We start from the raw sequence: 14,254 nt of genomic DNA on the forward strand, positions 1-14,254 counted from the left end.
AAAAATGTTTTTGATTTAGATGCAGCTTTTATCACACAGTAGCTCTCTCAGACTTTCCCTGGTCACACAGCAATAATACCCTCAGCAACATATTAAAGCTTTAGAACATTCCAAAACAAGTTAAAGTGCTTGTTTGGTTACCTGGTGACAAGAGAAAGGTATGTAAACTATCAAAATAATTAGGTTCACTGCCCATCTCTTTACACAGATAATTTAAAAACTAGAATTGATAGACAGACAGCCCACCCCACCTTCCTTCTAAAGGTGGTACTGAAATGGGTCCAGTAGATCTGGTGGTCTAAATCTTGTTACAGTATGTCTTTTCATACCATGTGTGCTCTGTAGGATACTCTGCACACACTGATATACAATGTAATAGTGTACAAAATGTCATTTCATTTGTACATAAAAGACATATGTAAAAATGTATTTTTAAATGAATAATGACCAGATCAAACACTGAGCTGTGGCATGTTTTATTAGGTAAAACTCCATTGAAACCAGGATGTGGTTTTTTTTCCTTCTTGTTCTCCAAAGGGTGACCACCCTCTGCAGACTCTTCTTTTACAAAAGACAACAACAAACTTCAATGCTAGGAAATAAGTTTTTGCAACATAATAGCTGAGAATTTAAATACACAAATGCTAGAAAATGCAAAGTTATTGCCCCATAGCAACCACAATTCTGCCACATTTCATATACCTATTTGGCCATAAGTATGACAACATACACAGAGATACAAGACTGCATACAGTAACTCCTCACTTACCATCCTCCCGCTTAACGTCGTTTCGAAGTTACGCCACTGCTCCATTAGGGAACATACTCATTTAAGAGTTGTGCAATGCTCCCTGATACCCTCGTTTGGCTGACTTTACAAGGGAGCACTGCACAAGTTCCTCTTCTCTGCCTCCCTTCCTTCCAGCACTTCTAAGCACCGCCAAAAAGCTGTTTGGCGGCGGGGGGGACTTTCTGGGAGGGAGCAAGTGAGCGGGGAAGCTGCCCCCGCCCCTCCAGCAGGCAGGGCCACCCAGAACGCAGGGGCTTTAGGGTCTGCAGGGCCCTGAGCTAAGGGGGCCCGGGGCCCTGGCCTGCAGCTCTGAAGCCCCTTTCTGAATGCGGCCCTACAAGCAGGGGCCGGAGGATTCAGGAGGAGCAGGGGCAGCCGCGCAGCCGGAGAGAAGCGGTGCTTTCCCCTTCAAAGCCAGCTGGAGAGAAGCAGCGCTTTGAAGGGGAAAGCACTGCTTCTCTCCGGCTGCTGGCTGCGTGGCTGCCCCTGCTCCTCCTGAGTCCTCAGGCCTGTGCTCGCAGGGCCGCTTTCCAAAAGGGACTTTAGAGCTGCAGGCCAGGGCCCCAGGGCCCTCTTAGCCCAGGGCCCTGCAGCCCCTAAAGCCCCTGCGTTCCAGGTGGCCCTGCCTGCCGGGGGTGGGCCACTCCCAGAATCGCGGCTCCCAGAATCATGGCCATGGGGGTGGTGCCGCACTGCACAGAGCCACCTGCACACCCCCTGCACCAAACAGGAGCTGCCCCAGGTAAGTGCGCTGTACCTCCTGCCTGCCCCAGCCCTGAGCGCCCTCTCGCACCCCCACCCTGAGCACCCTCCCGCACCCTAACTCTCTCCCAGACCCCACACCCCCAGCCCTGAGCCCCAAGGGTAAGCCAGGGGCACCGCCCCACCACAGTACAGTACTATACAGTATATAATGTCTTTTGTCTGCCCCAAAAAATCATCCTTGGAACCTAACCCCTCTACACACACACACTTACATTAAATCTTATGGAAAAATTGGATTCATTTAACATTGTTTCACTTAAACTTGCATTTTTCAGGAACATAACTACAACATTAAGTGAGGAGTTACATGCAAAGATTCAAGTTATAATTATTAAGGAAAACATAACTTTGTATTTCTGAATTTTTGGTATTTATACTCTCAACCATATTTCATTGCCTTTTTATTTTTCAGTGAAGAGCTGCACTGACTATAAGGAAATAAGGAAAGAGTCTAACTCACTCATTGCAGTCCATGTTGTATGTTGTTATAAAAATATGCAACTAAGCTTACATTTTAAGAAGTTTTAAACTAAGAAAACTTTGAGTAACTTAGAAGTGATTGAAGTTATTAATATACAGAAAAGTTTCTGCAGGAGTGATAGTAAAGGTTTGGCTCAGTGTTTTAACTTAGGATTTCCCAAAATGCTAATAAAACTGACATGTTCGAACATACTGAAAAAGTCACAGTCCATCATTCTCATGTCACATCTGTGCATTTGACTTTTTTTTTTTAAATGTATGGATTATACAATTACTGCCTGCCTCCATATATTATATATAAGAGCTACAATCTGATTATATGTCCATGTTGTAATAATTTATGAAATAAAGCTGGCATGACTATAATGTTACCTCTACAATTAATGTAATTTGCTGTGAATAGTCTAGGGCAGTAGTTCTCAACCTTGTGGGGCTCAGGACTCATTTGTAAATCTTGATGGCCTGTCTGACCCAGTAAATAGCTTCAGTGCAAAAAACATCTGGTTTAGTAAATATTTGTTACCCATAAGTAAGTACTAAATAAGTCCTAAATAACCACACTCTGGACCATGGCAGTGGCTACTGCCTAGGTTGATCAGATAGTAAGTGTGAAAAATTAGGATGGGGGTAGGGAATAATAGACCACTAAGACAAACCCCTGAATATCGGGACTGTTCCTTTAAAATTGGGACATCTGGTCACTGTACTCCTGCCCCACAGGACGGACTGGGCTGGTCGATGGGGACCAGCCAGGCCTAGGTTGTGTAAGTACCACTGTGACCCAATACATGGAGTTGCAGTGCCACTCATTTAAATCTAGTCCAGCAAGCCGCATCATCATGAGAAAGAGGCAGGTAGGCCAAACCCGAGTAGTGCTGCGACCTCATGCACCAAGCAACACCACCCAGAGCAGGAAGCCAAGTCCAACCAGTCCCTTCCTTGGTACTGGAGCTGCAGGAGCTGCAGCTGTGAAGTGACTGCAACCACCTTCCTCAGGGCCTCCTACATAAACTGAGAGCCAGGACCTAAACCCCCTCCTTGAGCCTCCCATGTGACCCTTTGACACATTCTGGGATCCTCCTTTTGGGTTATGACCCATATTAGGTTGAGAAACTCTGGCTTAGGGGACTGCAAAACAGACCAAACAAACTGGTAATTGTCTTCATCTTTCATACATCCGATGTTTTATCTTGATCCTAGCAGCCTTACCCCTTACATCATAATGGAGGATTGGATGTTGGGATTCATAGTGTCTTCAGGCCAAACCTCTATATTATTAAAATAAGAATAACTGTAATTTGCTCTAATTATATACATTAGCTGAGCTGCTGGACAGCTGCTAATGCAACCTTCAATGGGACAAAGTCCAGACAGCCCATGTCTAATGCTTCGCACCATCAGCAAATCATTCCTTCTACAAAAACTCCCCTGCAGTTGCTTCATCTATTACAGATAATAAAAAATATTGTTCCTAAGCTCTTACAAAACTAAGGTGGCATAAGGGGACAGGAGAACAAGGGTTAAAGCAACCCTGTTTTAATGGGGGTCACCAGTGCTGGTGTTAGATTTGCTGTGGCCCAGGGCCCCCACCATCCAGGGCCAAAGCCCAAGGGCTTTAGCTGGGGCAATGGGTCTCGGTCTTCGGCTCCCCACTCACCCAGGGGAATGGGGCTTTGGCTTTGCGTCCCTCCCCAGGGCAGCAGAGCTTCGGTAGGCTCGGGCTTCAGTCCCCCATCCTGGGGTTGTGTAGTAATTTTTATCAGAAGGGGGTTGCAGTGCAATGACGTTTGAGTCCCCCTGGGTTAAAGCAACAAAATTACGTGGCTGCTAAGACACAGCATGAAAGTTCCACTTTGGGACTTTTCCCCCATGTTTTCTCCCCAACCAACCCACCTGCCCCCATTTTGAACTAAAGATCAGGGTTTATACGCCTCATAAAAAGTGTTTTAAGAGACTGAAGGAGTAAAGAGTGAAAGTATGTGAAGCTGGATCAGGAGAGGGTCCCCAGCCTTAAAGGGCTGCTTAGAAGAAATTAGAGGCGAAGAGTGTTGCTAACTTGGGTCTTTGGGCAGACTGTATATTTTTTCAGTGTAATTTTATTTCTTGACAACACATTTTCAAAATTTCAAGTTCTTATAAAAATGAATTTCTTTTATGCACACTCCTTAAGTTAGGGATAAGTGACCCTTTGCACAACGGAAAACGTCCCCTCACACAGTGACGCTGTTTGCGTGACAGATCACAACGGTCAGGCACAGGGCCGCAGGCAGCTTTTATTCGCGGCACTGCGCTAACTAAACACGGGGTTTGATGGAAACGCATTAAAACTGGAGCAATTCTGAAGGACGAGCCCGACGTGGCGAGGTCACAGGTCACCCTGCGCAGCGCCAGGTCACTAAGGGGCCAGGCTGCAACCACAGAGCAGCCACCTTAACGCGCCCAGGCCGCCGGCTCCCCCCGTGTCGCCTCCTGCCCCCCGAGCACTGGGGCGCGGCAGGCGCCAGGCAGGGCCCGGCCGGCCAGAACAGAGCCCCCCCCGGGCGCCTGCTAGAGGTCGCGCGCCGGCCCAGCCCGCTCGGGACACGCGCCAGGCTCGGGCCTGCTAAGAGCTGGTGGGGCGCGGGCCTGGTGGAAGGCCGCAATGCACGCTGGGAAACGAAGCCGCCGAAGTTCGGCTCCAGACGAGCGCCTGCGGCCGCGCATACATCGTTGTTCCCGCAGCCAACATGGCGGCACGGCGCGCCGAGAGCAGGCGCGCCTCTCGCGCGTGCGTACTCCGCCGCCTTCAAAGCTCAGGGCAAGGGCGCGTCCCTGCTCCACCTTTCTACACGCTCCACGCATGTGCGCCCCCTTGTCGCCACAACTCAAATCGCACGCGCAGCCCTAACGCGTAGGGACAGGGAGCCGTGCCGCATGCGCACTCCCTCGCTTCCTTAAGTTTTTTTTCCTATTTGACGGGGGAGGGCGACCAACTCAGCGGCCACGCCCCAGCCAATCACAGCTCGCTACGTTTTTCCAGTCCTCAGCAGTCCCGCCATTCACACGCCCCTTCATGGCTTTAGAGGCGGGACATGCAAATACATTGGCTGGTAAACGAGTTCCTGGCCGCCCGCCCACAAAAGCAAGAAAACGACGGCAGCGCAGAGGCCCAAAAAGCCTGGGGGGAAGCGTAAGGCCGATTTCGGCCCAGCAGGCGCCCCATACGCCCACAGGAGGCGCCTATAACGGTTGCAAATGGCAACCCGCGGGACGGAGTCTCCCAAGAAGGCCAAACGGCCGCAGCCCATTAGGTTTCACTTACCGCTCGGGGGGAGCCGTCCGCCTCCGCTTGTGATGATCTTGGTCACAAGTGGCGCGCCGTAGATTTGCCGTTCTGCGTCACTCTCAGAACGAGGCCGCGTAGCGCTGGGGGGAGGGGAGAAGGAGAGAAAGGCGACGTGCGGTCACGTGACACGCGGCCTGAACAGGAGCGCGAGGAGCCGGCGCGTGCAGGAGGTTGCAAGTGGCCCCCGCTCGCCTCCCTCCCCGCCCCAAACTCCTCGCGGCCGGAGCTGCCCCAGAGGGGCCCTCGCGCACCCCCCCTCCCACGTGGGGGCTGTGGTGGAACCTGCTGCCTGCGCTTCCTGTGCCTCGTGGCAGCGCCGCCGGGGGGGGTAGCGCGGTGCTGGGGCCTAGGGCCTCCAGACAGCAAATGTGAAAAATCAGGTGGGGGGGAATAGGAGCCTATATAAGAAAAAGTCCCCAAAACTGGGACTGTCCCTATAAAATCAGGACATCTGGTCACCCTACTGGGGCCCCCATTGCCCTGCCTAGGCAGCCGCGGTGAGGGGCAAGATGGGGAGCACTGGGCATCCCCGGTCTAGAGGCTATCCCAGTTCCCTGGGCGGGGGCTGCCCTGGGAGGAGGCCAGGGCAGAGCATGGGAGCGACTGGGGTGCTGCAGGCTGGACGGGATGCACAGATTTGGCATCTGAGGCCCACTGGCGCCTGCTGCGAGTATTCACTCACCGTTGCTCGGTTGTTTCTGGGGCAAGTAGTTAGGGGGAAATCGCAAACAGGTAAAAAAACAGACTCTGACGTCCCAGTAAGACGCATCTGGATGGCGGAGAGGCTCCAACATTAACATGTGCTGCCTACCTGGCCTTCACCTGAGTTGTTTTAAATCAGGGGTTCCCAGCCCACTCACCACACACCTGCGGCGCTCATGGCCATACAGGCAGTATTTATATTGTGTGGATGTGGCCCACATAGCAGAGAGCTGCATATGCAGCCCACAATGCTAAATAGGATGAGAACCAGTGGTCTAAATTACAGACTTGAACCCCTTTCTGGTAATCTTCAAATTGAAGGATAGCCAGTGGTTGATCCCTTAATTCGCACAAATGTCTCTGTACTAAAATGCAGTTGCTTTTGATTTCAAGTTGAGTATCTCAGTTGCTAGGAAAACCATGTTAGAGCCTTGCAATCTGACCACACTGTAGTTTTTGAATCAGTAATATTTAATTGTACAGCACTTCCCCTCCCCAAGGCCCTTTGGAAAGGTAGGCTAGCATTATCATCCTTGTCCAGACTGCAAAACTGAGGTGTATGGCAATTAAGTGACTTGCTGTAGTTGTGGCGCTCGGGAGCAGTACTTAGGCCTATTCACTCCCATTTCTACACTCTGTCCACTGGAGGATGCCACAAGACTCATAAAAGAGTAGTACTGGAAGGGACATTGAGAGGTCCTCTAGTCCAGTACCCTGCACTCAAGGCAAGAGTATGTAATAACTAGACCATTCCTAAAAGGTGTTTGTTTAACCTATTCTTAAAAATTCCAGTGGAGAGTCCACAATCTCCCTAGGCAATTTATTCCAGTGATTAACCATCCTGACAGGAAGTTTTTCGTAATGTCCGACCTAAACTGCCCTTGCTGCACTGTAAACTCTTAGGATACAAAGAAAATAGGACAAGAAGCTATTTTAAAACGTATCCTAATTATTTTCCATTCTTTTCAATTTCATCACATAGGTGGAGAGCCTGCAAACCCTTTTTAAAAACATACTTAGCTTTACTCACTATTTTAGTAAATAAAGTTGGGTATGTACTTAGGGGTTTGCAGAAGCAAGGCCTAATCCAGAAGTTCTCACGCAAGCAAAACATCAATTATTTGGAGTTTTATAGCTTTAAGGACTTCAGGGTTGGGCCCTAAGTTTTCTTTAATGTTCTGCAACTTGAAGAGGGAGACATTGCTATTGTAGAAGCGGCAATATTAACAAAAACAATATTTGCAAAGGAAGTGTGGTATGTAGCAAAAATCAGTTATTTTCTTATTTCTTTTTTATAAGCACATATAAAAACTAATTTTAAACTAACTGAACCGTACTACACAAAGTGACTATTGAATTACGGGGAAGGGAAAGCTCAGTGGTTTGAGCATTGGCTTGCTAAACCCAGAGTTATGAGTTCTAATCCTTGAAGGGGCTACTTAGGAATCTGGGGCAAAATCAGTACTTAGTCCTGCTAGTGAAGGCAGGGGGCTGGACTTGATGACCTTTCAAGGTCCTTTCCAGTTCTATGAGATCGGTATATCTCCATATACACCTCTACCTCAATATAACACTGTCCTCAGGAGCCAAAAAATCTTACTGCATTATATCAAACTTGCTTTGATCCACCAGAGTGCGCAGCCCCACCCTCACCCCCAAGAACTGCTTTACTGTGTTATATCCAAATTCATGTTATATCGGGGTAGAGGTGTATTATATTATTAAATTCTAACTTTATGTAAAGAATTTTAAAACAGTTCTGAAAATTAAAATATGTTCAGTTTTAAGACCATCAGGGTGTATTTGTTAAAATGTATCAAAATGAGACATGCATGAACTATTCTGCAATGCATATGCTTTCAAAACCGTAACTGATTTTACTGCAAATTTTGCTTACCTAAAGAATGTAAGATTACTTTTTTAAAGTCCAGAGGAAGTGCTGTATTAATAATACTGTGCAGTTTAGCCAGCAGAGGGTATACTGTGCATAGAGATAGTTTTAATATTCCCAATCCCATTTCCGTAAACCAGATGCCTGTAGCCAGAAGTTTCAAGTACACTGCTCTCAATACACCAATGCAGTGACTCTGTTAATGTCAGTCTATTTATTTTGAAATTATACCAATGTAACTGAAAGCAGAATTTGTCCCCATATCTGTATCTACATCTCAGTTTCATTTACGGATGGCCAAAGCTTTCCTGCTAACACACACAAAAAAACCCCCAAAACTTGTTAAATATTAGATATATAAAATTTTAAAATACACAAATAAATTACATCAGAAGTTACTGTCAGGCAGAAAGTGGAGAGATAATTTATTGGCTAGTAAAGAAGGATATTAGCAAACTTTTAAAATGCTAAAGGTAATTATTAAAAGACATTTAGAGAAAATAGAATTTAAAGTTACAATGATTCTCACTGATGGCTGGTTCAGCTCTGCTATAGCTGAATTTGGAGAATAGAATGGAGTGGCGTAGGGTCCATTGCCCTCAAGATTTCTTCTCCACTCCTACATAACGGACAAGAGCTTTGCTCTGCTGTTAAATTTGCTACTCTGATGTCTGCCAATGCAAATGAAAGAAAAGGAAACCAAGCACCTTTAATGTACAAAATTCACACTAATTTGTGCAATTTTGCTCATATGACATTTCTGAAACAAATTCTATAAATGTAATTTCTCCAGATGTCAACATCAGTTATCATCAGAAAAGTAACAGTCTGAGCCTGAACAGCAGCAAACAATCCAAAATATTCCCAGAATACCTGAACTAGAAAGTGTGATAAAATGGTTTGTGTGAACTTGGAAGCTCAGTTATAGTGTCCTGCACTGCCATGCAAGAAAATGAGGTTTGACTCAAATCCTAGTCTCTTGCTTCTCCCTGTCAAAATGGTCTGGGAGTGCTGTGGAGATGTAGTGTATTTTAACTCCTGAAATAGGAAGACTCATGCAGGACACTGATATGAACAATTCCCTGGAAATAGGCTCAACTCCCCATATTTATATATCAGTTTATAGTGAGACCTACCATCTCCCCAACAGAAAATTCGGAAGACTAGTTCATAGGCTTGCTAATGGTTTAAGCAACTAGTGAGAAACTATATCCCATGTAGCTCTAACTCAAATGAGTAAAGCTGCATAAAGGACAATTTGGTCCCATACCAGCCAAATCTCTCAAAACTGGGTGACCGGGGAACATAATCCCAACTATACATATAAAATGATGGGGTCAAAATTAGCTGTTACCACTCAAGAAAGAGATCTTGGAGTCATAGTGGATAGTTCTCTGAAAACTCAGTGTGCAGCGGCAGTCAAAAAAGCAAACGATATTGGGAATCATTAAGAAAGAGATAGATAATAAGACAAAAGATCATATTGCCTCTATATAAATCCATGGTACGCCCACATCTTGAATATTGCATGCAGATATGGTTGCCACATCTCGAAAAAGATATTGGAATTGGAAAAGGTTCAGAAAAGGGCAACAAAAATGGTTATGGGTATAGAACGGCTTCCATATGAGGAGAGATTAATAGAACTGGGACTTTTCAGCTTGAAAAAGAGACAACTAAGGGGATAGAATAGAGGTCTATAAAATCATGATTGGTTTGGAGAAATTAAATAAGGAAGTGTTATTTACACATAACGCAAGAACTAGGGGTCACCAAATGAAATTAATAGGCAGCAGGTTTCAAATAAAATAAAGGAAGTGTTTTTTCTCACAATGCAAAGTCAATTTATGCAACTTTTTGCCAGAGGATGTTGTGGTTGTGAAGGCCAAGACTATAACAGGATTCTAAAAAGAACTAGATAAGTTCATGGAGGATAGGTCCATCAATAGCTATTAGAATGGGTAGGAATGATGTCCCTAGCCTCTGTTTGCCAAAAGCTGGGAATGGGTGATGGGGATCTCTTGATGAATAGAACAGGTAATCATTCCCTCAGGGGCACTGTCAGAAGACACGATACTTTGATGGACCTTTGATCTGACCCAGTATGGCCATTCTTCTGTCATTCCTGTTCAAATTGTCTCACAGGCAGGTGGTTTACAAAAGAAAATTTCATGTCTGCTCAAAATTTTGGCAAATACTAGTATCAGAAATCCAGTCACTTGTCCACTTAGTAATTCACTGCTGAACTGTCCCCAATTATACCCAGCATAGGATGGAAAACTGTGCAGGGGTTCTCAAACTTCATTGCACCGTGACTCCCTTCTGACAACAAAAATTACTACACAACCCCAGGAGGTGGGACCAAAGCCTGAGCCCCACCGCCCCCAGCTAAAGCCCTTGGGCTTTGGCCCTGGGTGGCGGGGCTCAGGCTCCAGACCTGGGCGGGAGGGCTCGACCTTAAGCTTCAGCCCCAGGCCCCAGCAAGTCTAACACTAGCCCTGGTGACCCCAATAAAACAGGGTTGTGACCCACTTTGGGGTCCTGACCTGTTTGAGAACCTCTGGATTAGAGTGCTCCTTGTATATTTCAAATCTTGTACAATGCTTACAGTGTACTGTCCTCTGGTATCCATTCTTTGTCATGGCGGGACAGCTTGCGTGCTCTAACAATCTCCAGAGTTTGTGTCAGCAGGGGCTTTTTGCTCCTGGTAGGTTGAACCATGCTGGATTGATCTGTGAGGGAGGGGCCAGACAAAACAGACACCCTGGTCCACCAGGTTGGGGGTTAGGCACAGGGCTAACAACCGAGTCCTGTAAAAAACAATATATGTTATGGAAACAGCAATGGAGAAATCAACCATTACTGTTTGTGATGGCCTTCAGGAGTCAATGACCCATATGACTGCCAGGGCGAAAGCCAAAAGGAAGCCACTGGCATGAAGACTGAAGTGCTCAACACCAAGACAAACTTGGTTTTCGGGACGTATGGACAATGTACAAAACAGGGAAGCTAACTCAGGTCACAGCAGAGATGAGACGCTACAGCTTACACATCGTGTCAGCGAGAGCAGATGAATGGGATCAGGAAGATTAACAGCCTCGGGAGAAATTTTGCTGTATTCTGGATGGGATTATGGACAACACCATGAGGGTGTTGCCATCCTTTTGAAGAAGGGAGTGCTTTCCCATTCCCTGCTTGAATGGAAGTCCATCAGCAGCAGACTTATGAGAGCCAAACTGAAAGGGAAACATAATAATATCACTGATTCAGGGCTATGCTCCAACTTTCCACATAACTTTATAGTGCAGAATGCTGGGGAATGAGAAAATATGACATGTCCAAACTGTCTTCATTCCATACAACCTGCCTCAGAAAAATCCTCCGTATCTTTTGGCCCAGAACAATCTCAAATGAAGATCTATTGACACAGTGCAGCCAAGAAAATATGAGCACCATCATTGCCAGGAATTGTTGGTGATGGATTGCTCATGTGCTTTAGATGGAAACAGATTCCATCACCAGAGTGGCAATAAGATGGATACCTGAAGGCAAGCAAAAACAACATGGCGAAGAGCTGTGGAAGCCGAGGTGGACAACCTGGGACAGAGCTGGGGAACTACTGAAAGACTTGCCGGAAACAGACAGGAGTGGAGGGGCTTCGTCACTGCCCTAAACACCAGAGGCGTAATAGGAACATGATGATGATGACAATGCTTAGGTGTTTTGGTGATAGGCACTTAATAAACACAAATAGATACCTGTGGGTCTGTTGGAGAAAGAAAAATGATATGGCAATTTAGGAGAGCCATTGTCATACCAAGAGAATGGGAGCCAAAGAAAAGAAAAAAATAGTTTGTGCAATTTATGTTCTGAAGAATATAATTTAAAAAGGAGTCTCTGGAACTAGCCCAAGTAGTGGTTGCATGAGGTTCCTTTCAACATGAAGTGTTCCTTCAATAAAAGTATTTCTGAAGTTTTTCTTTAATGAAGTAAACTGCAACTAAGAATGCTACAGCAAGGAGAATTGATTGTTGAAAGTTCTATAGAAATTCATAGTGCTTCTCCCACCAGCAACAAATATGAAAAATAAGCTTACTCATATTTATTTATATTATTATTTTAGGTAGGCAGATGGCATAATAAAGTCTGGCACAAGGACAAACCCATGTGTTGCCATCCACAAAGGGAGCTTTTCCACACTAAGAAGAAGAATGAGGAAAATAATACAAAAACAAGGGTGGTAGGCCTAAAAACAGTCAAAATAGTCTAAATGAAAAAAAATGTCCTTTAGTATGCTCTGATGGGGTATATAAAACCCACACTAAGAAAGAGCTAAGGAGCAGTTCTGGGCCTAAGTGGCACCAGCTCATTGCATATGCATGGACTGCTCCAACTGGAGGAGGAGTTTGAAAGAAAGCCAGTCAGCTCAGAAGGGTGGGGGAGTAGAGACAGGCAAGGGGGATGGATCTGTCTGAGAGCCTGAGTAAGTGTACCGTGGGAGTCCTTACTGCAGGGAAGTGGGTGACCTGCAAGCTGCAGCTGCTCCAGGCCACCAGAGAAGGGACTAGCTTGTCCCTAAGGATTAAGGAATCCTTCACTCTATCTTTGCTTGGATCAGAACATAAGAATAATCATACTGCGTGATACAAGTGGTCCATCTAGCCTTGTATCCTGTCTTCCAACAGTAGCCAAAGCCAGGTGCCCCAGAGGGAATGAACAGAACAGGTAATCATCAAATGATCCATCCCCTGTCATCCAGACCCAGTGTCTGGCATTCAAAGGCTTAGGGACACCCAGAGCATGCAGGGTTGCATCCCTGACCATTTTTGCTAATAGCCATTGATGGTCCTATCCTCCATGAACTCGTCAAAGTCTTTTTTGATCCCAGGTACAGTTTTGGCCTTCACAACATCCCCTAGCAGTGCGTTCCACAGGTTGACTGTGCATTGCGTGAAGATGTACATCCTTTTGTTTGTTTTAAACCTGCTGCCTGTTAATTTCATTGAGTGAACCATGGTTCTTGTGTTATGTGAAGGGGTAAATAACACTTCCTTGCTAACTTTCTCCACACCATTCATGATTTTATAGACCTCTATCATGTTTCCCCCCCTCCCCCATCATCTCCTTTCCAAGCTGAACAGTCAGTCTTTTTAATCTTTCCTCATATGGAAGCTGTACTATACCTTTAATTATTGTTCTTGCCCTTCGTCATTTCTCTCTCTTTTTTTTTTTTAGATGTGGTGACCATGCCCTGGACTGGGAAAGTAGGTGGTAGGAAGTGGCCAGGGAGACACCCTTGGAGCATTCCTAGATACTTGATATTGCTGCCACTTGGAGATCTGGTTTGTAGTCCCACAGAGAGGGTGGGCCCAGGCTCCCTTATCAGCCAGTTGTGAGGTCTGCCTCTTCCCTTGAGATAAGGCAGATGAAGATATTGTAAGCCCTGAAGTAAGAGTGTGGGACCTTTGAGTCAAACCCACCCCACCATGGGGAGAGATTGAACGTCCATTCCTTGTTGGACCCTTATTCTGGAAAAGAGTGGACTTCGGTGGTGACTTGGTGGAAGGCCAAGTTACTGTGTACTGGAAGAGAGTCTGCCTCCACACTGGAGCAATCACTGGCAGCAGATGCTAGAGATGGGAGGAGAGTTGTGACCCAGGGACCTAACCACTAGGCAGTCCGTCCAATTAGTCCAGCCCTGTCACAGTGCCCTTAAGGCAAGATCCATCTTCACTGAAGTCAGTGCTAGTCTTTTCATTGACTTAAATGGGAAATGGAGTGGGCCCCACAGCAATTGAGGAAGTGACACCAGTAAACATCAGATGGGAGGACATTTCACAGCTGAGGAATCTCAACCAAAAAATTTGCTTCTTTGGTCCTTATTAAATGGAGAAAGTGATAGCAAACGAATTCATACTGACCAGAACTTCTGGACAGAGGCAGTACAGGATGAGAAGGTTTTTTTTGGCCTAGGTTTTTATGCTGAACATGATATACTAAGTCAATAATCCTGAAGTGGATAGCTTGGTGTACTGCTGAATGAGTGTATATCCTTGAGGTCTGGCATAATCAACTCCCTTAATCCCATCCTAAGGTTATGTACGTAAATTTATCTTTTAGCCATGTTATAAAGTTAATGGTTTAAAATATGTATTTGTTTAAGCTACTTGGGTTAAGCTCATCAATCAAAGACAAGTTCAGTAAGGGCTACATTAAAAAATCTCAGAAAAATTAAGGTTTTGTTCAGTTAGTAGATCAGCACCTGATATTAAGCATTCCATTTGAGTCTAATGCTATTTGT

General features: G+C 45.8%; 1 protein-coding gene across 3 annotated transcripts in view; it reads right to left on the reverse strand.

Moving 5' to 3' along the window:
* ZNF407 (zinc finger protein 407) overlaps window positions 1–5,445 on the reverse strand; it is a 437,775-nt gene extending 432,330 nt beyond the window's left edge. For all 3 annotated transcript variants that reach the window (XM_039523295.1, XM_039523296.1, XM_039523297.1), the window contains exon 1: window positions 5,337–5,445. The gene's annotated coding sequence lies outside the window, so the exon portion shown is untranslated. The remainder of the gene's footprint in view (window positions 1–5,336) is intronic.
* Window positions 5,446–14,254: the final 8,809 nt, after the last annotated feature.

This window comes from Mauremys reevesii, linkage group 2 (assembly GCF_016161935.1).
Source record: "Mauremys reevesii isolate NIE-2019 linkage group 2, ASM1616193v1, whole genome shotgun sequence".
Lineage (NCBI taxonomy): Eukaryota > Metazoa > Chordata > Testudines > Geoemydidae > Mauremys > Mauremys reevesii.